Genomic DNA, 22,030 nt, shown 5'->3' with positions numbered 1-22,030 from the left:
GGGGGGGGGGGCGGGGGAGTGCCAGAGGCACAGTCAGTGGCCACTCCTTTCTGGCTGGACACACTCTTGCCTTTCACACATTCCTCGGATTTAAAGAAGAAAAAGGTCTGCTTAGTCCACTCTCCCTGCAGACGCACAGGGTGTCAATGACCAGCACTGTACCGCACTGCACAGGCAGCGCCGTGTGGCCCACCGCCCGCGCTCCGAGAAGGCAGGTCACCGCCCCAAACCCTCCTTCTGGCGGGGCGCACGGGTTAACCCACACATTCTTGGGCTGGGCTCTTCTGGCTGGGACAATGACCGCAGTCTCAAGTGTGTCTGATAGCTGGTACGATTCTTGCCCCCAAGGCGGTGGTGGGGGGCAGGGAGGAGGTGTCTTACTTTTTGAAGTTTTCTTGAAACTAGGAAAAGAGCAAAAAAGTGAGCCTTGATGGAAACTTCTTAGCAGGCAGGGATCTTCCTTGCCTAAGGCTAACACCATCAATACCCTCAGAGCATACTGCAAGTTCTAGAAGCCAGCAGTTTTGCAACTGCTTCTCAAGACAAAAAGCAGAGCCCTCCCCGGGGACAGTTTGCATGATACTCCACCTTCATGTGAGAAGGATAATCAGGAAGAAAACAGGTCAATAACGGTGGTGCCCTGAAGAGCAGCCTCTCTACAGATTTGGGGGAGGGGCAGCAGTAGAGAAGCTGCAGTCCTCCAGGGAGACCCTTGTCCCTTCTGTAAAGCCAGAGAGCTCCCAGATCGTTTCCAAAGCAAAGGGGCGAGTGTAAGAAATAGGAGGCAAATTGCAGGAATGGAGCCTAGTGAGCACTTAGGTTATTTTTTGAAGCATCCAGAAGAAAGATGTCAATTCCCCAAGGTGAACTGCAGGATTATGCTGGCTAATGCAGAGGGAGCCTGGGTGGAGGAGCTGATTATCAGACCGGAAGGGAATAGAGTACTGTTCACGAGTGAAGGACTGTCCGAAGTGTCACCAACGACACAAATCATTTCTTCAATCCATGGGCACCGGACTGGGGTCTCCTGTGGACCAGGCGCGGGCGGCACATGTCCCGAGCGCGAGCAGGCGCCAAGAGCCAGGCAGAGGGGCAAGTAGGGAGGCCCTCCTCCTCCCCCTGATCGTGTCTCTCCACCCTCTGGAGGGAAGCCACGCCCCCATCCCGACAGGCCTCCTCCATTTCCACAGAGACCTAGGAAGCCAATCAGGTCCACCCGCAAACGAGGGGCAGAGGCAGGACCGGAGCCCCGCTCTCGTCGGACCTGACTCCTTGGTGGCACCATATCATACGCACGGACCAAACCCAAGCAGGAATCTGGAAGCAGAGAGAGCTGCCTGGTTCCTCAGTTCAGTTCAGTTCAGTCGTGTCCGACTCTTTGCGATCCCATGAATCGCAGCACGCCAGGCATCCCTGTCCATCACCAACTCCCGGAGTTTACCCAAACTCATGTCCATCCAGTTGGTGATGGCATCCAGCCATCTCACCCTCTGTCATCCCCTTCTCCTGCCCCCAATCCCTCCCAGCATCAGGGTCTTTTCCAATGAGTCAACTCTTCGCATGAGGTGGCCAAAGTACTGGAGTTTCAGCTTCAGCATCAGTCCTTCCAATGAACACCCAGTACTGATGTCCTTTAGGATGGACTGGTTGGATCTCCTTGCAGTCCAAGGGACTCTCAAGAGTCTTCTCTAACACCACAGTTCAAAAGCATTAATTCTTTGGCACTCAGGTTTCTTCACAGTCCAACTCTCACATCCATACATGACCACTGGAAAAACCATAGCCTTGACTACACGGACCTTTGTTGGCAAAGTAATGTCTCTGCTTTTTAATGCCCCTCAAATTATGCACAATAAGACAGACCCCAAACAGCACCCAGTCAGAAGTGGGGTTCCGTCCCAGACTGAAGCCCACACCACTACTCATCCCATAAAATGGGCATGGTGCCTGGATCCCTCATTCCTTACCTGAACAGGTAGCACATTTCAGAAACCTCCAAACACTTCTTGGAGCCTGTGTGCCAAGTACAGGTCCATTGGGCAGGAAGTTTTACCTGCCATGCTAGTGAGCCAGGCTTCATCCTGTAGGAATGGTTTAGGGGCTGGGGGGCACTGTGGAAAGACCCCAAAGGACTGACAGAGATCAGATGTGCATCTTAGAAGGACTAGTCTAGAGCCACATACAAATTAGACGGAACAGGAAGCCTGCTACCAGGTCATACAGAATGAAGTCGAGTAGTATTTTTTTTAGGGTTTTTCTGTGTTCAGGTGTTATACTAAGTACTATACCAAGTACTAACTGATCTAACCCTCCGAACAACTCTACAAGGTAGATACTGTTACTACACTCATTTTAGAGATGAGAAAACTAAACACAGAGAACTTAAATAACTACCCCATAGCTTATATATCAGAGAAGGCAACGGCAACCCACTCCAGTACTCTTGCCTGGAAAATCCCATGGATGGAGGAGCCTGGTAGGCTGCAGTCCATGGGGTCGCTAAGTCAGGCATGACTGAGCGATTTCACTTTCACTTTTCACTTTCATGCATTGGAGAAGGAAATGGCAACCCACTCCAGTGTTCTTGCCTGGAGAATCCCAGAGGAGCCTAGTGGGCTGCTGTCTATGGGGTCGCACAGAGTCGGACACGACTGAAGCGACTTAGCAGCAGCAGCTGCAGCTTATATATGACAACGTAGAATTTGAACCCATCTAGTCTGACTTCAGAGCTTGCATGTTGACCTACTAAACTAAATTGCCCCTGTCCAGATAGATGCTAAATACCTAAATAGGAACCCCAAAATGTCTGCTGACCAGCTAGTTCCACTATATGATTATCTGGCTTTATAGAGAACAGAAATCAGAGAGATGAGTGAACTTTTTTTCCATTTGCATCCAAATGTTTGGCATCCATAATATAGTACATCCGTGAGTGGGAGCCACTCGGGAATTAGAACTGTTACCGGTAGAAACACTGTCTTAATGCAAGGTTGTTGTTTCAAGAATTAACATCCTACCCAAAAATGTCTGCCTAACTTCCCAAAGCCTTGCACTTTTTGAGAAACTGTTTTTTCAGCAATTTTACTCCACTATGGGTTCGAGCAGCAGTTAATAGACATACCTTGCCCATTTCTTTGTCTTCTACCCGGTATTAGCTGAAGTCACATCAGATTTTTTTTTCTACACCACAAATAACAAAAACCATGCATATTTTAACTTCATCTCTAGGATTAAAGTAAATACATAATTTTGGCAAATTACTTGGAATTACCGGCTAGCAGCATCTGGTTTGGATATTCTCGAGTAAATTATTGGCACAATCTCTGCCACATTTTTAATTTTAACCAAAATGTTCTCAGAAACATGTGTTTTCTGTCCCATTTGCATGGAATCTGTTTTAGAGGGCCTCGGAGTTTTACACTGGAGTTTCAGACATTAGCTGCGATACCTGAGTACTGCTCGTGGGCCCTGCAGAGCCCTCCTCCCTCCAGCACCATTCTGTCCTGCCTCCAGCTCTGCAGGGTGAGAGGCCCGCAGGTACTGTGTGTACGCGTCACTTGCCCTTCCTTCTGCTCCCAAATTACATACCTCACTTTTATGTCAAGTCCAATATAGCTTCCTTACCGTTATTTTTTTCCTCCTTATTCCACATCAAGAGTACCCAATTACTTTTATAAATACTTGCTTTAAAAATATCACAGTGGTTTCCTGCTGCTTCAAATTCTGAAGGGCTATGCAGGATTTTAGACTCTTATAAATCTTTCAAACAGTTCATATTTTATCAACAAAGTGTGCTTTTTTGTAAACCCTAAGTATAACTCCTCATCAAAAGTTTTTTTTCCCCCAATTATTTGACCTTTCCTTAAAAACAACAAAATTAAAGGAATTTGGGTCATTTCAAAAGTGACTTGCCATGCTGTCCATGGGCTCATTAACTCCACCTCACTCACCAACAGGAGTGGAGTTTGGTTAAAAGAGAAAGCAGGAGGGCTGTCAATTTCAAAACATCCCAGCAGACGTACAGCAGGGTTATGTACTAGGTCCATAAAAGAAAAGTCCAGGAAGGCTGTGGCTTTTGTTAAAACTGAAAAGCTCAAGGAGCTTATTGAGTGAATGTGGTGTCACATCACCAGGGACACAGAAGGACTGAGCTGGACGGTGGAGGCTGGGCCGCCGGTCCTGAGGCTGCACCCGTCCTGCAGGTTACCCAGCCGTCTGAATGCATACAGCCACTTCCGTGGTTTTCCACTTGAAACTCCTTAGAGATACCCAAGGCTTGGCCACCTAGGAGACAAATCCCAGAATGATACTCAACCACCAGCAAGATGCAGTTCTAAGCAACACAAAAACCAAGGTGTATCCACCAACCAAATGATCACCTGGACACTCAGGAGTTCCAAGGCTTAGTCTCCTCTGCTATACTTGAATTTGTATAATATCTTATGATCTGGAAACCACTGCTGGGCATAGAATCAGAGAACAAGGGGGGAGAAATGTAGTCTGGGTACGTTTTAGAGCCTCAGGTCACAAACACAAAAGAATAAACTAGGACATCCTGGTGGTCCAATGGCTAAGACTCCTTGCTCCTAATGCAGGGAGCCCCAGTCTGGTAACTGGTCAGGGAGCTAGACCCCACACGCCACAGCTCAGAGTTCACACGCCACAACTAAAGATCTGCATGCTGTAATTAAGACCTGCTGCTGCTGCTGCTGCTAAGTTGCTTCGGTCGTGTCCGACTCTGTGCGACCCCACAGACGGCAGCCCACCAGGCTCCCCCGTCCCTGGGATTCAAGACCTAGAGAAGACAAATAAATATTAAAGAAAAAAAAAAGGAATAAACCAACTCTTTGAAAAATGACCTTGGGTTAGAGACCCTTGATTACCCCCACCAGGAATCCAGGAGAGTGTTTGCAATCAGCTTAGAGCCACCCCCATCCCCAACTCACTGGTTCCCCACAGGCATCCAGCGAAGACCTGGTGGCCACCCACTATGTGCCCAGTTCTTCTGGGAGCTGAAGCAGGGCCAGAGAAGCACGAAGTGGACCCAGAGATCACCATACTCAGCAAAGCAAGCCAACCAAGACCAGCATCACACCATACTGTTTGCATGTAGAATCTTAAAAAAAAAAATGATACAAATGAACTTAAATACAAGACAGAAATAGACCCACAGACATAGAAAACAAATTTATGGTTACCAAGCGGAAAAGGGAGTGGGGAAGGGACAAATCAGGAATTAGGGATTAACACATACTCTCTACTATAAATAAAACAGATAACCAATGAGGTTCTACTGTATAACACAGGGAACTATACTCAATATTTTGTAATAACCTATAAGGTAAATGTTCGTCTAGTCAAGGCTATGGTTTTTCCAGTGGTCATGTGTGGATGTGAGAGTTGGACTGTGAAGAAGGCTGAGTGCCGAAGAATTGATGCTTTTGAACTGTGGTGTTGGAGAAGACTCTTGAGAGTCCCTTGGACTGCAAGGAGATCCAACCAGTCCATTCTGAAGGAGATCAGCCCTGGGATTTCTTTGGAAGGAATGATGCTAAAGCTGAAACTCCAGTACTTTGGCCACCTCATGCGAAGAGTTGACTCATTGGAAAAGACTCTGATGCTGGGAGGAATTGGGGGCAGGAGGAGAAGGGGACGACAGAGGATGAGATGGCTGGATGGCATCACTGACTCGATGGACGTGAGTCTGAGTGAACTCCAGGAGTTGGTGATGGACAGGGAGGCCTGGCGTGCTGCAATTCATGGGGTTGCAAAGAGTCGGACACGACTGAGCGACTGATCTGATCTGATAAGGAAAAAGCATCTGAAAACAACAGGCATATATGTATGTATAACTAAGTCACTTTACTGTATTCCTGAAACTAACACAACATTGTAAATCAAGTATACTTCAATTTTTTTTAAAAGCACAAAATGGATACCTCTCCTCAGCAGTGGAATTGTGGGTGTACAGCCTTAGAGCTATATAACCCTATCAGGCACTAGGTGAGCAAAACCACAGGGATCCAGTCAGGGCACTCAGAGCAGGTGGGAAGGCACGGCTTCTGAAGGCTGGCTACTCAGAGAAGGGGTCCAGAAAGTGAGGTCTGGGCCAAGCCATAGGAGGTATTCACAGCCAGGGTTCACAGAGAACAGAACCAGGACTATATACACACATATCTGTGTGTGTGTATGTTCACACACATATACACACACTTACCAGGTGGCACAGTGGTAAAGAATCCACCAGCAATGCAGGAGACGCAAGAGACGCGGGTTAGACCCCTGGGTCTAGAAGATCCCCTAGAGGATCCCCTGGAGGCAACCTACTCCAGTATTCTGGCCTGGAAAATCCCATGGACAGAGGAGCCTGGTGGGCTATAGTCCATGGGGTCGCAAAGAGTCAGACACGACTGAACACACACACGCACACCCAGGATGATTTTTTGTAAGGAACTGGCTCCTGTGATCATGGGGGCTGACGAGTCTGAATTTTTAGGACAGAATGTGAGCTGAAAACACAGAAGGAGTTGATACCGCATTCTGCAGGCACAGTTCCTTCTCTGGGACACCTCAGCTGACTGTATGGGAACAACCCACATCATCCAGGCAATCTTCTTTACTTACAGTCAACTGACTGTAGATGCTAACTACATCCACTAAATACCTTAGCAGCAACACTTAGCTTCCCATTTGATTGACCAGCTGGGCCTACGACCCAGCCAAGTTGACACATAAAACTAAGCTCCCAGGAGGCCTCCAGAAAGGAAGCAAGAAGGGGCAGGCTGTGGATGGTGGAGCCCAGCTGGGTGGAGGAGAGAATGGTGGGTCAGAGAGCTGAAGGCAGTGAGCTGAAAACAGGATCACGGGGCAGGAACTGCCACTTGGGTGTCAGCTCGGATGTTCTGCACTCTGTGCTCAGAGGTTTGGGGTGCATGACCCAGCCTCTGGATTCACTGAAGGTTTCCCATGATACAGGCAGTTCTGCAGTCTGCAGGGAGCCTGAGGATAAACCAGGAAGAACAGACCACTGAGAAATCTGCATGAATCCACCCAAGGGAAGGACCAGATCCCAGACTGGTGAGAGGAGAGGAGCTGAGCGGAAGGATGAATGGCTACAAGAGGCAGGAAGCCCAGACAGATGCAAGGGACAGACACAGTGCTGGGGCCTGAGCCGCAAAGGACACCCCCATCCCCAAAGGCAGCAGTGGGGATCAAGAGCAGAAGCCAGCTTGGAGGTCAGGCTGGGGGTCCTGGGTCTTGAGGGTGTACTCACTGAGCCCCCAGGGGACACAACCACACATAGAGCAGAGCTCAAGGTGACCACAGAGAGAAATGGGCCAGTGCTAATTCATCTGGTGGCATCTCCCAGGGAGAGACCGAAAAGAACAGTTTGGAGAGTTGAGCCTCAGAGGATGGCGCCAAAGAGCCCAGAAACCAAGGGGACGGAACCAGAAAGTCAGACGGGCCATCAACAGATGCCAGCCAGGCCACAGAGGGAGTGGAGAGCCATCGTGCAGACCAGGGTATAAGCAGAAGCTTTCCAAATGGCAGAAGCAGCACAGCGACCAAGCAGCTAGGCATAACCCCAGGAAGAAACATGACCTGCCCTCAGGGGCTCTCCCACCTGCAAGGGGACCTGAGAGAAGAATACAGCCTGGGGCACGGGCCGTGTGATCAAAGTGGGAGGCTGAAGCAGTTTCTCCCTGAAATTCTCCCCAGCCCTTCTGAGCCCCGGAGGGGTGAGCAGAGGACCCCCAGGAGACGATGGGTGGACATGCGCTGGACTTCAGTGGAGGTCTACTTAGCACCCAGACACCTAGTAGGGTCGAGGTGGGGACCGGTTACTGAAAGTGGAGGAGCAGGTAACAGAGACAAAGGCCACTGAGAGAGCGTAAACTGGGGGAGAGAGGGGGCAGCTGACCACGGGGGAGGGCAGGAGGAGCAGCACCTTGTTCCTTGATAGACAAAGTAGATGATTCACTCTGCGGTTCACAGGATACCGAGGCTCAAGGCAAGGATGAAGGTTAGCGTGGTGGTAGTGAATGGCACCCCACTCCAGTACTCTTGCCTGGAAAATCCCATGGGCGGAGGAGCCTGGAGGGCTGCAGTCCATGGGGTCGCAAAGAGTCGGACACAACTGAGCGACTTCGCTTTCACTTTTCACTTCCATGCATTGGAGAAGGAAATGGCAACCCACTCCAGTGATCTTGCCTGGAGAATCCCATGGACGGGGGAGCCTGGTGGGCTGCCGTCTATGGGGTCGTACAGAGTCGGACACGACTGAAGCGACTTAGCAGCAGTGTTAGGACGGAAGGGCTAGCATAGCATCACTAGGTGATGGTTGGTGATCACCAACCAGCACTGCCTCAGACCCCTGCCTGGCACAACAGGGGTGGTGGAAAAAGAGGAACAGCTGGATCTTGAAAAAATAAAAGACTACTTTAAACAAGAGATGGTAGAGGCAGCAGCCCCAGATGATGTCAACAGCTCACACTTCTCCATGGTGCTTACTGACCATCAGACACAACTCAAGGAGCTCTGTATGCTAATGTATGTCAAGTCTCTGAATCACCACAACCCTAAAGAGATGCAGTACGATAATTACCACCATTTTACAGAGAAATAGAGGAACAGAGAGGTTAAGAACCTGCCAAAGGTCACACAGTTTAGCAAGTGGCAGAACTGGGATTCAAATTAGACTGTCAACTTAGGTGTGGAGAGGCTAAAAGCCCTGTCTGAAATAAAGCAAGAAGAGAAATGCAGAACTCCACAAGCATACACATATGGTGGCTGGTTTACCCACCCAGATGCACAACAGCCTAGAGCATCCTCTGGGTACCCTGATCTGGAGGGAGAAGAAGAACACTCGCCAGGAGCTTGCAATGCCCCCTCCAGTCCTTAGCCAGGCACACTGGTTCCCAACATCCTTGCAAAGACTTGTCCTAAACCACCATGATCTGTGCCCAGGAGCCAGAGGTCCATGGTCCAGAAGACAGGGGCTGGCCAGCATCACAGCTTGGATGATACTGGAGGGGCCCTGAGAAGCTAGGGCTTCACCTGCCAGGCAAGTCCCCCACCAGACTCACAGTCAGATTCCAGAGATGCTGAGTATGCTGGAAGTAGCTCAGGAGATGCTTCACACCAAGGTCCCTGTCGGCTCTAGGAGCCTCGTGTCTACGCTGAGCCAGAACACAGATTTGGAACCTGGAGGTATACTGATGATCTGCTGTGTCACTTGACCTCTTAACCTGCCAAAATCCAAACTGGTGATTAAGGCAAGTCCAAACATCCAACACAGAGAGAGACCATTTTTGCCCTAAAAAATAACCTATTGCTTTTACATTTGTACCTTGCCTTTTACTTCCCTGGTGGCTCAGATGGTAAAGCGTCTGCCTACAATGCAGGAGACCCGGGTTCGATCCCTGGGTTGGGAAGATCCCCTGGAGAAGGAAATGGCAACCCACTCCAGTACTCTTGCCTGGAGAATCCCGTGGATGGAGGAGCCTGGCGGGCTACAGTCCACGGGGTCGCAAAGAGTTCGACACGACTGAGCGACTTCGCTTTCACTTTTACTGATAAAACCTTTCACCCTACAGAAGGGTTACCCATTGCAACATAAGAACCAAAATGTTGATTTTGTGCTTGTCCACCCAGCCAAGGTCTTAAGACTCAAGAGACAAATATACATTGTGCTATTTTCTCCCTCTCACCCAAAACCATTTTCCTGCTGCAAAGTATTATGGCCAACCCTCCACCCCTCTCCTCCACTGTCCAACCCCTCACCCCATTCTCTCCTCTCCAAGACAACTGCCCAGGCTTTGTTCCCTAAGCCCACACAGCCTGGCCTCTTCCTCCTCCTCTCTCATCTCCTCCCCCTCATCCTCGCCCTCCTCCTCTTCTTCCTTCCTGTCCTCCTCTGTCCCCTCCCTCTCCTCATTCCCTCCCCCGGCTCCTCTGTCTGCTTCACCTCCTCCACCATAGCTGTTCCCATGATGGGGACAAAAGAGTGGCTTCTACTCTGCCAGGAGGAGCCTGGAATGGGGCAGGAGGGCAAAGAGCAGGGGGTCCCCAGAGACGAGAGAAAGGCACCACAGCCCTTTCATGGGCCCTCTCAACAGTCACCAAAGCTGCCTTTTCAGTGAGAGCCACAGCAGGTAGCAGCGCCTGGCTGCTGTGACCGCAGATCACAGAATGGCAAGTCGCCCAAGATCCAGAAGTGTGCCCAGGGCCAGCTGGCATTCTTTTGAGCGGGCATTCTTCTGAATGCATCCTCACCCATCACATAAATCAGAATTCCCCAAAGTGTGACGTGTGTGCTACTGGACACCTTGAGATCACTCACTGGGTGATGGACATGTGCTTTCTACTGAAGAGATGTGTATCTTCCATTTCCAGGAAGATAAAAACTGGTTTTAATGCATGGGTATGGAATAAAGTTTCCTGTTAAAATTAATTTTCTAAGTGAAAAGCATAAGCCACTTTAGAGAAAAGTAGTAAACACATGGGTAGAATGCAGGTTTGGTAAAAGCCACAAAGGCAATAAGCAAATGACTCATGGCTGGTGATGCTGACATTAACTGCGTGGATATGGAACCAGCCCACAGGCCCGCTTTGGTCCTTGGTTAACTGTGAACAGGTCAGACTCACAAACCGCTTTCAACTCAGTGGACAAATATTCACCGAGACCCTTTGCCATGTCCAGGATTGTGAGTCACAGAGAAAAGAGAACGCCCACAGCCACCCCTGACTTCAGGAAGTTTTCCATTAATTTGTTGGAAAGAACAGGGAAACTGGGAGAGAATGGAACGAAAGTCTGTAAGAGAGACAAGCTGACTTTAGCACTGGGGAGACAAGAAAAGGGAGCCCGTGACTGGCTGGAGGGACCCCAGGGTGGGGCTCAGGAAGAGTCATGGAGACCCTAATCAGTTCCGAGGTGCTTAGAATGTTCCTTCCACTCTGACTTCATCACCTAGATCCCAAGAAGCCACTCCAGACTCCGATGACTTTACAGCAGCAAAAGTCACCAGAGGACCTCACTTCTAGAGGCGGTGAGAAAGGAGCAGACACCGGCAGGTCACGTCCTGGGCAGCTCTGTCACCCTGACAGCCACCCCCCAAAGCCCGATGGCAAGGCTCTTCTGCGGAGGACCCCGGCACCCTTCAGCCAGGCTCCAAGTAGACCCAGTTCTAGAGCTCTTCAGTTCTCTGCTTCCCGGTCCGGCTCTCCTGCCTCCCAGACTCTTGGTGCTGCCCTCTCTGTGGTGGCTGGGAGAGCCATCTCCCTGCCCAGTCCTACGCTGACCTAGGAGCCCAGAAAGCTGGGTGTAGCTGAGTGGAACAGAGGCAGATTCACAAGTGCCGAATTTCCCTCCAGATCTCTAGAGCTGACACTTTTGGGTGCCTCCTGGTGCCCTGTCTACCATGAGGTCCCATCTTAGGGAACTGCTCCCCGCCCCCACCCCGCCCACAGAGTCCCAGGATGGGCCCCCATCCACGGGATCACAGCACATGGCCCCACCCCGCTGACCACAAAGCATCAGAACTGGGAGCTATTCAGAATTTGGAATTACAGCAGAGAGACTCCAGCTTACTCCGGGCTGGTCTCTCAACTGAGCAGGTGGATTCTTTACCCAGTGAGCCTCCGCGAGTCCAGACAGAGAGCCGCGCTGTGGGTGGAAATGGGGGAGGGGTGACACCGGGCGAGGACCACCCCCCAGCCTGGCCTCAGCAAGCCAGCTCACACAAGGCCTCCTGAGGAGACACGGCCAGCGCAGAGCTTGGGGAAGCGGGGCCCGGGGCTGCTCAAGAGACAGCCACATGCTAAGACACGCACGACCAGATTTTGTGCACTGCGTGTTTTATCTTTGACCGTACTTGTGGAAACATTATTCAAGAACATCATGAACACACAAAAATAAATCTCTAAAAATATCATTTGGCCGACACACACATACGAAGGAAAAGATTTTTCTCTTTTTACTATAGCGGTCCATTAAGGCATTTTGAAAAAGCAAATTTGCTAAGTAACGGCACACAGTAACCTGTGAATATAAATGGATCCACTTGCCGCCTACACAGCAGCCCCCAGATGAAACCCACCCCAATCTCACTATCACTCAAGGTAGGAGGAGGGGGCAGCTCACCGACTCTGTTTCCTGCTTCTGAGGATCTGACAGTGTCCCAAGCAACAGAAGGTCACGGTTCTTACTCACACCTGGATGTGGGTCAGAGAGTTGCCACAGCCCCCACCGCTAGCTTTGATCGCCCGGGAAAAAGCCGGGAGAAGCACGCACGGAGCGAGGCACTTGACACGCTGTCTCCTTTAATCCTGCAGCAACCTGTGAAGCACACAGCATGATCCTGAAACAGGATGAGCAGACTGAAGCACAGAGAGGCTAAGGACCTAGCTGAGGAGACACAGCAAATGAGCACCAAGGCTAAGATCTGAAGGCCGCAGCACCTAAATCCCCACCTCCGAGAAGCTGCCCCAACCTCCACACTCCACAGATTAGCTCTCCTTTCCCGTCTGCTTCTCCACCGTCTGTGACGACGGTGTCTCTATCTGTGTCTCTGTCTCTCCTAAACACCCACCAGCCTGCAGTGACCGTCACTTGGCTGCTAATGATGCACCCAGGCTGCTTGCAGAGCGTCCCTCTGGCCTGCCTCTCCCTCCCTCGGCCGCCTCCACACACGTGTACATGGGGACTCTTTTCTTGTCACTTAGCAGCCCTCTTGCTTTAGTTTTGTATGTCTAGTTTATCTTGTTATCCACATCTTTCTTGTTTGTAACCTAGCCAAAGAACAAGAAGAGTCTAAAACACATTCTGTGACTTTCTTTTAGATTATAATCTTATCTTAGTTGTTGTTCGTTTCTTTCTTCTGAGGACTTTCTTTTACTTTTCTTTTTGTTTTTCTCCTTTCCTCGTTCTTCCGTCTCTCTCAAGGTTTTAAGGTCTTCAGGAGAAAAAAAATGCATATACATATATGCACATACATGGCCACTGGATTCCTCTGGCCATCAAGCTAAGTTCACTTTGCTCATCATCAAAATGAAAATGTTCTGCAACACGATCTACAAGCCTTATTGTCACTGCTGGGGATGGAGAAGTAGATTATGAACTCAGAACAACAATAAAATACAAAGATCTAGAAATCTGAATACCTACATTCAAATCTGGACAGGAAGCCTTCCAGCTATATGTGATTTTTGGATAAGAATCTCTGAGTTTGAGAGATTTACAGTTTCATCTGTAAAGGAATAATAATGTTACTCCCTCCCAAGGTTGTAGAGAGGTTTAAAGGGGCCCCATATATGAAAATACTTTTAACCTAGAAATTATCTCAGCATAAAGCAGTATGGAATCAGGGTCCTGGCTGAACTATGAAATGCAAAACAGGAGGGTGTTGTTGAATTGTGCATTGCATATCGCACCTTGATGGCTCACTAACCCTTTACAGCCACCGTCTTTCCCCAAAACTGGGTTTCCCTCTGGAAGTCCTAGTTCTGCTCATGGAACCAGGAGGCATTTCATCACGCAACAACCACACACACAAACATACACACACACACACAATCTGCTGTGAGTCAGGGTAGTGGGTGCTGGGGACTGAACATTGAACATGCTGGATAATACCCTCTCCTTCAGGGCCCTTGTAATACATTTTGGGTGGGAGAAAGAGTAAGACAACAAACAAAATAAGGCAACAGTGTAATAACTGATCAAGGCCCCTAATTTACAGGAACAGCCTGTATGAAGGCCCTAAGGCAGGAGAGAGCTTGGCCTAATAGTAGCATAGAAAGAAGGTGCTGGAAGGGAGCGATTGAGGGAGTGAGTCCCCTGAGGTCTGCAAAACCAGCAGGGCCAGATCTAACCAGGCTGTCCGGTCCATGGTCAGGAGTGTGACCTGGATTTTAAGGAGGCCTCTGGAGTTATGCAATAGAGTGACAGGATCGGGTTCGGGTTTTATTTTTGTTGGCTACTTGTTTTGTTTTATTTTATCAGTCTGGCTACAGTGCAGAGAATTAGGACTGGATAGAGTGTTGGTGAGCAAAAGTGGGAGCGAGAGAGCAGATGGTCAGCTCCACAGTAGGACAAGACAGAGATGACTGAGGCTTGGACGGGAGACATGTAGAGAGGTGTACAGAGCTGACAGGTATTTTGGAGTCAGAAACAGCATGAATTGATAAGTCCCACACAGAGGCATGCAAAGGGAAGGAGAAAATGATTCGTTTCCATATGGAAGATTACTCCTGGTCTTTGTGCTCAGACAGTAAAAGAATCCACCTGCAATACAGGAGACCTGGGTTCAATCCCTGGGTCAGGAAGACCCTTTGGAGAAGGGAATGGTAACCCACTCCAGTATTCTTGCCTGGAGAATTCCATGGACAGAGGAGCCGAGTGGGCTACAAGCCCACTACAAGCCTAGTGGGCACAAAGAGTTGGACAGACTGAGCGGCTCACACACACACACACCCAGAAAAGCAGTGACAGCGTTGATTGGGAGATGTGGGTGGGGAGTGGAAGAGAAGGGGGGAGCACAGGACAGGTAAAGGGAGGCTTAAGCTGCCGCCATGTTTCCCACTTACCCCTCAAGTGTACAAGTTGGTTATCCTGTCCTTTTGCCCCCCACACGCTTCTCAAAATCACCTCTACACTTGCTACCTGACTCCGCAGTGTGTTCCCCCCTCGGAGGTTTGGGGAGTAAAACACTTGCCTTTAATAAGGTTTTTGCTCAGGGTTTTCCGTTACTTGCAGATGAAGACAGACACAATAGGCCCTCAGGGTCTAATCCCACTCAGTGTCCAGCCGAGAGTCCTCTCCTCCACAAAAACCATCCTGCCCGGCCACACCAGACCACCCAGCTCCCCATCCTGCCTGCTCTCTCTCACTCCTCTGGGCCCTGCTGCCTGGAGGCTTTTTCTCCCTGTTTCCACCCTCCAAATGCCTCCTAACCATTCTCCTCTTCAATTCCTGTTTTGTAAGTGAACGTAAAAACTAGTAATGTTCATCTTTGACACCTTTCGTAAAGCGTCAACCACTGAGGTGTCAATGGTTGAGGGCAACCATTCTCTTAGTTCCCAGGATACCCTGATCTCATCTCCATAGTAATTCTGACCACACAGTGCTCGAAAAATCATTGCTTCCTCCTCTCTAGATTGATGCTGCTATAAGGGCAGTCGTGACAGTCACTCAGTCGTGTTCGACTCTTTGCGACTGCATGGATACTTGCACGCCAGGCTCCTCTGTCCACGGGATTCTCCAGGCAAGAATACTGGAGTGGGTTGCCGTTCCCTTCTCCAAGGGATCTTCCCAACCCAGGGATCAAACCCAGGTCTCCCGCATTGCAGGCAGATTCTTTACCATCTGAGTCACCAGGGAAGTCAGAAGGGCAGTGCTGCGTTTAGCTCTTCCTTCCTGCCCAGTATGTAACACCAGGTCTAAAACATACACACACAAAAGTTTACTGAATGAATCAATGTCAGAGTGGCTTAGTGCTATAGACTGAATGTCTGTGTCCTCTGAATTCATAAGTTGAAAGTCTAACCCCCAATGTGATGGAATTTGGATGTGGAGTCTTTAGGAGGTAATTAGATAGTTTATGAGGGTGAGACCCTCATGATGGGATTAATGCCCTTATAGAGATGGAGCTCTCTCTCAGCATCTCTCTCTCTCTCCCTCTTTTTATGTATAATCAAAGAAGCAGGCCTCCACCAAGAACCCAACCAGGCTGGCGCCCTGATCTCAGGTTTCCAGCTTCCAGAACTATGAGAAATAAACATTTGTGGGAACTCCCTGGTAGTCCAGTGGTTAGGACTCTGCACTTTCACTGCCAAGGACACAGTTGCAATCCCTTATCAGGGAACTAAGAACCAGGCAAGCCGTACAGGCAGGCCAAAAGAAAATTGTTGTTTAAGCCACCCAGACAATGGTATTCTGTTACGGCCACCTCAGTGGACTAAGACAGGTCGGTTGTAAAGTCTTCACACAAAGTAAAAATTCTTGAATGGTCAAAATGAACCTTACAAATCCTGCCTACCATACACTAAAATGCAGTATCCATATTTTATGTCATATACAGCGATTCTTACCCCCATTGAATTTTGAGAAATACTGAGTTCCACTAAAGGGGAGAATAAACGGAGAGGCTATATGACAATGTCTTTCATTCAAAGCACCCTGCTGTAAAACAGTCATTAATCCTTGAGTGAGTGAGTGAGTGAGTGAGTGAAGTCGCTCAGTCGTATCCGACTCTTTGAGAGCCTGTGGACTGTAGCCCGCCAGGCTCCTCTGTCCGTGGGATTCTCCAGGCAAGAATACTGGAGTGGATTGCCATTTCAAGCTTTAAGGAAAGTGGGGTGGAAGAAGGGCTGAGAATAGACAGATGGACGGAGTCTTCTACACTGGCTCCTGCTTACCTGAAGGAGTTTATTTGACTTTTTTAAAAATATTCTATGTATGTAACCTCAGGCCCTGCTGTATGTACAGCAAGAAAAAGCTGTCATCATCTGGTCCAATGGAAGTCTTCTTATTTTTCTGAGTAATTTACAGAAGTAATAATAAAGGGATAGTTTTTACATTTTTACTACAAAATTCGTTCAATCATTTAAATATAGCACATTTTCATTCCCTATTCTCCTGACTTTGAAGGTATATAAATTCAAAATGAGCAATATTCTCTACATGCAATTAACTACTCACGAGCTGTCAGATGTGAACCTGGGGCAGATCCATCTCACAAATACTAATTCCATATTTCAAGTAATTCTCCAATAAGTCCTAATTTATTGTCATTTCTGGTTCTTCTTGCATTATAAAACCAGTACTTTTGAAACCTCTGATGGGTCATAACTTTGCTAAAGAGAAGATGGTCATCTTTCTCCATAATTGCAAAGCCTTTTCATTTTTACATTTATAAACACTGGCAAGAATATTCTCCGGATCACTTTTGCAAACACACCTGATTTTGTCATTTGTCCCCTTCAAACTGTGTCAAGAAAATTTTGTTAAACAAACACCACAAAAGGTAAAAGAACATTGGTTCCTGGCTTCTTCGAGCAAAACAGGATGGTCCCGGTTCTTATTGCAAAATATTGGGTGATGAAATCATTCTTGTTGAATGACTAACTGGATGAGAATATCATATTTTCTCTTTGTCCTCAAAAATATATTGTTTGTCGATTCTGGAGTGTGAGAAACCCCTCTAGATTATTGTATGGTAAAACTCAGGGTCTGAGACTTTGCTTACAAAGTGAATTTTACTGCCACTACTGTCTCTTCCGATTTGTCTGACTACTGTAAAAACATTTTCCTTTGTCCCTTTTCTTCTCTTCACCATTTTATGCAGGCAATGAAAAATTCTCTATTCTCAATGGCATGCAATGAAAGCAATAATAATAAAACTACAAAGATGGTATCTTCTAGCCTCTTTTAAACTTTCCTGAAAGATGATGTAATCCTCTAAGCAATGTAATAAGAAAACTGAAGGGTGATGCAATCATGATGATTTATTTCACTATTGCATCATCTTTCTGGGTGGTGATGCCATCATTCTTTCATTTTCTTATTATTTTAGTATTTTTTAGTATAATTGGTAATAATTGATGGGTAATGATAAAATAATTCCAAGGATGATAAAATGAAAAGTGTTTCAAGATATAAGAAAAATCAGATTTCATAGTCTTAGATTTATACATGGCCCCAATGGTCCTACATGGTACATTCAAGATAGAATGGGTTTTATTCTGTTTTTGTTTAAAAAGTAAATGTTCTCTTTGATCTTTGCAAGATTTATTTTAAAAAGAACCAAAACCATGAAATATTAACCTTTACAAATAGTTAGAACTCCTCAGGAAAAAAAAAAAAAAAACTCAAAAATGAAAATGTAGTTCCATGGACGCTAATGGCATACTGCTGGTTAAATCACATTAACAGATTTGATCATTTCATGAAGATTTTCAAAATCTGGCTCCCTGGAAAATTGCCCCCCCCCACACACACAGTAAACAACAACTCGTCCTTTACTCACAGTTCTCCGACCAAACCCATCGTAGAGAAAGCGCCACAGTGCTCCAAGGCCAGAGGGCCTCCCCTCCAGGCCCCATGAGCACTCCTTGTAGAGATCCGGCAGATCCTGGGACACTTCCTCCTGGAGTTTTGTCTCTGCACACAGTGAGGAAGCAAAAATCACGACCCGAGGAAAACAGAGATGCCAAGTGGAATACTATGCAGGCTTCAGAGCAAGGCACAAACAAAACTCAGACCATGATCGGACGCCTGATGATTACGGCTTTTGATTCTTTACGGTGAGGAGACAGTGTTATTATTCTCTTGGGGTTTTTTAAATTCTCATTTATCTTTTGTTTCCAGTCAGTCCACAACTATGGTTTGACTATTAATCTACAACATAGAGGAAATGTCCCATTCACAAAAGTGGTGTACTCCAAACCTTTGAGAGTTGGTTATTTTGGGAACTTAGAATAGTTTTTCCTCCAATAAACAATACTATAAATGATGGTGAGGTTTCCAGAGCAGCCCCACAAAAGTCTTCTTAACTCATAATGTTATTGAGGCCCTGGACTTCTACTGTGAAAATGAGTGGAGAGCAATTTTGTTGTAACACCAATACACAGACTCAAAGATGGATGATACAGTATCCCTTCTCTTGAATTCCACTTAATGAAACAACCCGATCAATGAAAGAAAACAAAGGGAAAGATAGAGACTTTTTAGGGAAAGACCTCTACTTATTTTGCAGGCTGGTAGCAGCACTTTATTGTTATTTTGTCTGGCCGGTTTCACGTGTACAGCTTTTTTGCCATTTTCCGTCACAGACATGACACAAAGGAGCCATGATAAGAACAGATTTGAGGCTCACATCAAAGGATGGGGGAGGAAAAGCAAAAAGTCTGAATGAGATTTCCTTGATGGGGTGATTAAAGCATGTGGTTGCAAGGAGGAGACTGTCTAAATCTGTATTAACTTATTTGCTAAGGAAATTGAGGAGAAGGTGGAAGACCCGGTGTTAGTGTCTCAGGTCTTTGAGCCTGGAAGAGAGTCCACTATTTGGACAGGCAGTTCCTTCTCTGACCATAAGGTGGTGCCATCAGTCCAGACAGTCGGGCCCCCAAGGGGGCGTGGCTTGCAGGAGGAGGAGCTCTACACGTGGAAGCCACGTTTCCCACTCTGGCTTTGGAACTCAGACAGCCTGGACCAGCCACCAAGTATTAACATCAACCTACACAACACTGCCTCATCATTCAACAACTTCCCATCCTCCAAGGCACCACCTGCTCACAACCAAGTAAGAACATCCTTCTAGGCACAGCAATCCACATAAAGATTCCAACTAATTACTTAGCATTCCTCTCATCCATCCCTTCCTTCACAGTGCAGCTCTGGGCCGCTGACCTTTTCCTAACTCCAAAAGGGAATCTAGTCTAAGAGCATCCTGGAGTTTCATCCCTAAATGCCACCAGGATGAGATAACAAAATCTTCTCTGGTGAGCACAGATTTGTTCACAAAGGCCCTGCAACAAGGCCCCAAATGCCCTTGACAGCTTTATCTTGCATTTGAATACCAAACTGGGCAACTCCTATTCCTCCTATGAAATGCACCGTCCCTTCTGTTCATTTACCCCTGATGCTCTTCCCTCCTATGATACCCTCTGTTCCTTTTCCACTTGTCAGTATCCTCTCCCCTTTCAAACTTAAACCCAAATTAACCCCCTCACTGTTTGGTTTTAATTGGTGAATTAGAGTGAGAGAGGAAAACTTGGGTTCCACGCATTAACCACAGAAGCCCCCAGATGTCACGAAGGGAGCCTGCCTCATCCTTCCCACTGCCAGTTGGGTCTTAAACTGAGAAGGAGGGCCCATCCAGCCAAGAACCCTTGCTGAATCTCAGGGCAATACCAGCTGGACTGTCCTTACATCTCCAAAGGCTCAATTCCCACCTAGTGAGAGACCAAATCTGCAAGCACAATGCATGGCCCAGTGTCTGTTCCCCATTCATGTTTCCTTTACAGTAATAATAATACTATCATTATTACTCTCTTACCTAATCCCTACTGTCACCAGCCACAGGCTGCCAAACCAGGCCTGAGTTATAAGGCTAGAAGGAGAAAGGGAAGATCACAGCACAGTCACCAGCCTGAGCTCTTCTCCCTACTCTGACCCCAGGCCCGTGGCCTCGACTGGTAATCCCAGTACACTGCCTCCTGCTTCTGCAGAATTTTCTCAGCCCTGATGGGACAGACTGGGATGGGCATTCTTCTCTGGATGTCTGGCTCTGGCTAAGTGGTCTGAATATAAAACTCTTAAGAACTGGTAACTGTACTTGCTATACGGCAAATACAACTACCACTTTTTTTTCTTTTTAGTTCTAAAAGGGGCAGGTGGCTCAGGTAGGAGACACGAATGTCCCCTGTGAAACTGGAGCAAATAGCTTCAAGATGAATTTTTCTATGATGCAGGTCCTCTGAGGGCAGTCCCAGGGCCTTGTGGTGGCAAAAGGCTGTGCCCCAGCTCTGGGATGCAGGAGCCCAGAGACCTGCATCTGCCTGGCCCCTACTCCAGGTGGTGGCCCAGCCTTCTAACAAGAAGACTCAGAGTGTCTGCATCCCACAAAGGTGGGCTTGCTCCCACCTGCTAGACCGCTCCTGTTTGTGTTGCTTAAAGAGCCAAGAGACCAGATGCCCTTTTTAATGCCAATATTACTCATATTCTCACCTACAAAAGAGGCTCTCCAAGGAAAGAAAGCCTACCCAGGAAATTCAGAGGCTTATGGACTTCGTGGGAGGCCAGACTGCTGTTGGTTTTTTTGTTATGTTTTGTCTGTTAAGAATCTACAGGAGATGGTGTTTCATAAACTAATAAAGGAAATAAATACCATAACAAAAGCAGAGTGGGAAGTGCGCACCATCTATTATTAATATAATGGACTTGTACCCCACCTCCTTCCCCCCAAAACTCTTGAGGCTGTAAGAGGTCATTGTTATTGGAATCACGGGCATGAGTGATCAGTTTTTTGTCACGACGCAGACTCAGACCTTCAAAGTGACCCTTTCTTGGGGTTCTGAAGTCGGATGGGGATGGTGGACAGCAGCTAGCTCCCAGGCGCTGCAACCCCTGGGAGGGCCTACTCGAAGGTGCCTTTCCCACCCCTCCTATCATTCCTCCCACCTCTGGGCCGCTGGACACTGGACAGCCGCAGCCACTGGTGCCCACCCTGCCCCCATCCCCGTTCCTAACGCCCTCCTGCATCCGGGACCTTGGGAGGGGAGCTTGGGAAGTCGAACGGCTGACAGAGGACGACCTGGCCCCGGCGTCTCCGCACCCCTTCCCCCAACCGTGTCACAAGGCTGCCCCAACGAGGCGCTCCGTGCGCCCCGCCGCGGAGACCCAGAGCCGCGTCGCCGCGGGCAGTGGGTGATGAAACCTCCGGGGCGCATTACCGCAGAGGGCGCGGGCTGGGAGCGGGGCGGGGGCGAGGGGTTGGAGCTGGTACCCAAGCTCACCTGTTCTCCAGCAGGAGGGTGGAGACGGCGGGGGAGGGGCGAAAGCGCGTCACCCGGGGTGAGTGGCGCTGCGCTCGCGTCCCCGCCCTCCCCCTGCCCTACGAGCCCCCAGAGCTGCGCCGTCGGACTGACGGTGCCCGGAGCAGTTCCTGTCCCCGGCCTCGGCGCGGGGGAGACGTGAGCGTGCACACGTACACACACAGCGGGGGAAGAGGCGCTCCCAGCGGCGCCCAACTTTCTCCCTGCTTCCGCAAGCCGGGGGGAGAAAGCAGTCGAGGGCGATCCAGCCCCGGCCGTGCTTGGGGAGGGAGCTCGAACAAGAAAGGAGAAGAGACGGAGAGAATTTCCTCAGGTTCTGTTTTTAGGGTTTAGGGAGATTTTTTTTTTTTTTTTTTTGACCTTTTCCATCCGATGAATGAAGAGTAAAGGGAACACAGAACGCGGCGGCGAGTAGCGCTTTGGGAAAATGGAAGAGTATGTTTGGAGACGCGTAAAGTTGCCTTTCAAGCTCCAG

At 48.5% G+C, this 22,030-nt stretch overlaps 1 long non-coding RNA gene and 1 other non-coding gene across 3 annotated transcripts; one reads left to right on the top strand and one right to left on the bottom strand.

Annotated features, from left to right (window-relative positions):
• Positions 1-6: 6 nt before the first annotated feature.
• LOC139177981 (uncharacterized) lies at positions 7-21,650 on the bottom strand. 2 transcript variants are annotated; one of them, XR_011562396.1, is made up of 5 exons: positions 21,517-21,650; positions 18,027-18,160; positions 4,947-5,116; positions 4,695-4,795; positions 7-4,284 (listed from the first exon to the last, which is right to left on the bottom strand). It is a non-coding gene; the product is annotated as an uncharacterized lncRNA (long non-coding RNA). The 2 variants fall into 2 exon arrangements; XR_011562395.1 differs by having other exon boundaries at positions 7-4,795.
• Positions 9,363-9,434, top strand: TRNAC-ACA (transfer RNA cysteine (anticodon ACA)). The gene has a single exon. It is a non-coding gene; the product is annotated as a tRNA-Cys (tRNA).
• Positions 21,651-22,030: the final 380 nt, after the last annotated feature.

This window comes from Bos indicus, chromosome 20, assembly GCF_029378745.1.
Source record: "Bos indicus isolate NIAB-ARS_2022 breed Sahiwal x Tharparkar chromosome 20, NIAB-ARS_B.indTharparkar_mat_pri_1.0, whole genome shotgun sequence".
NCBI classification, from domain to species: Eukaryota; Metazoa; Chordata; class Mammalia; order Artiodactyla; family Bovidae; genus Bos; species Bos indicus.
This window is presented reverse-complemented; position numbering and strand designations above follow the sequence as displayed.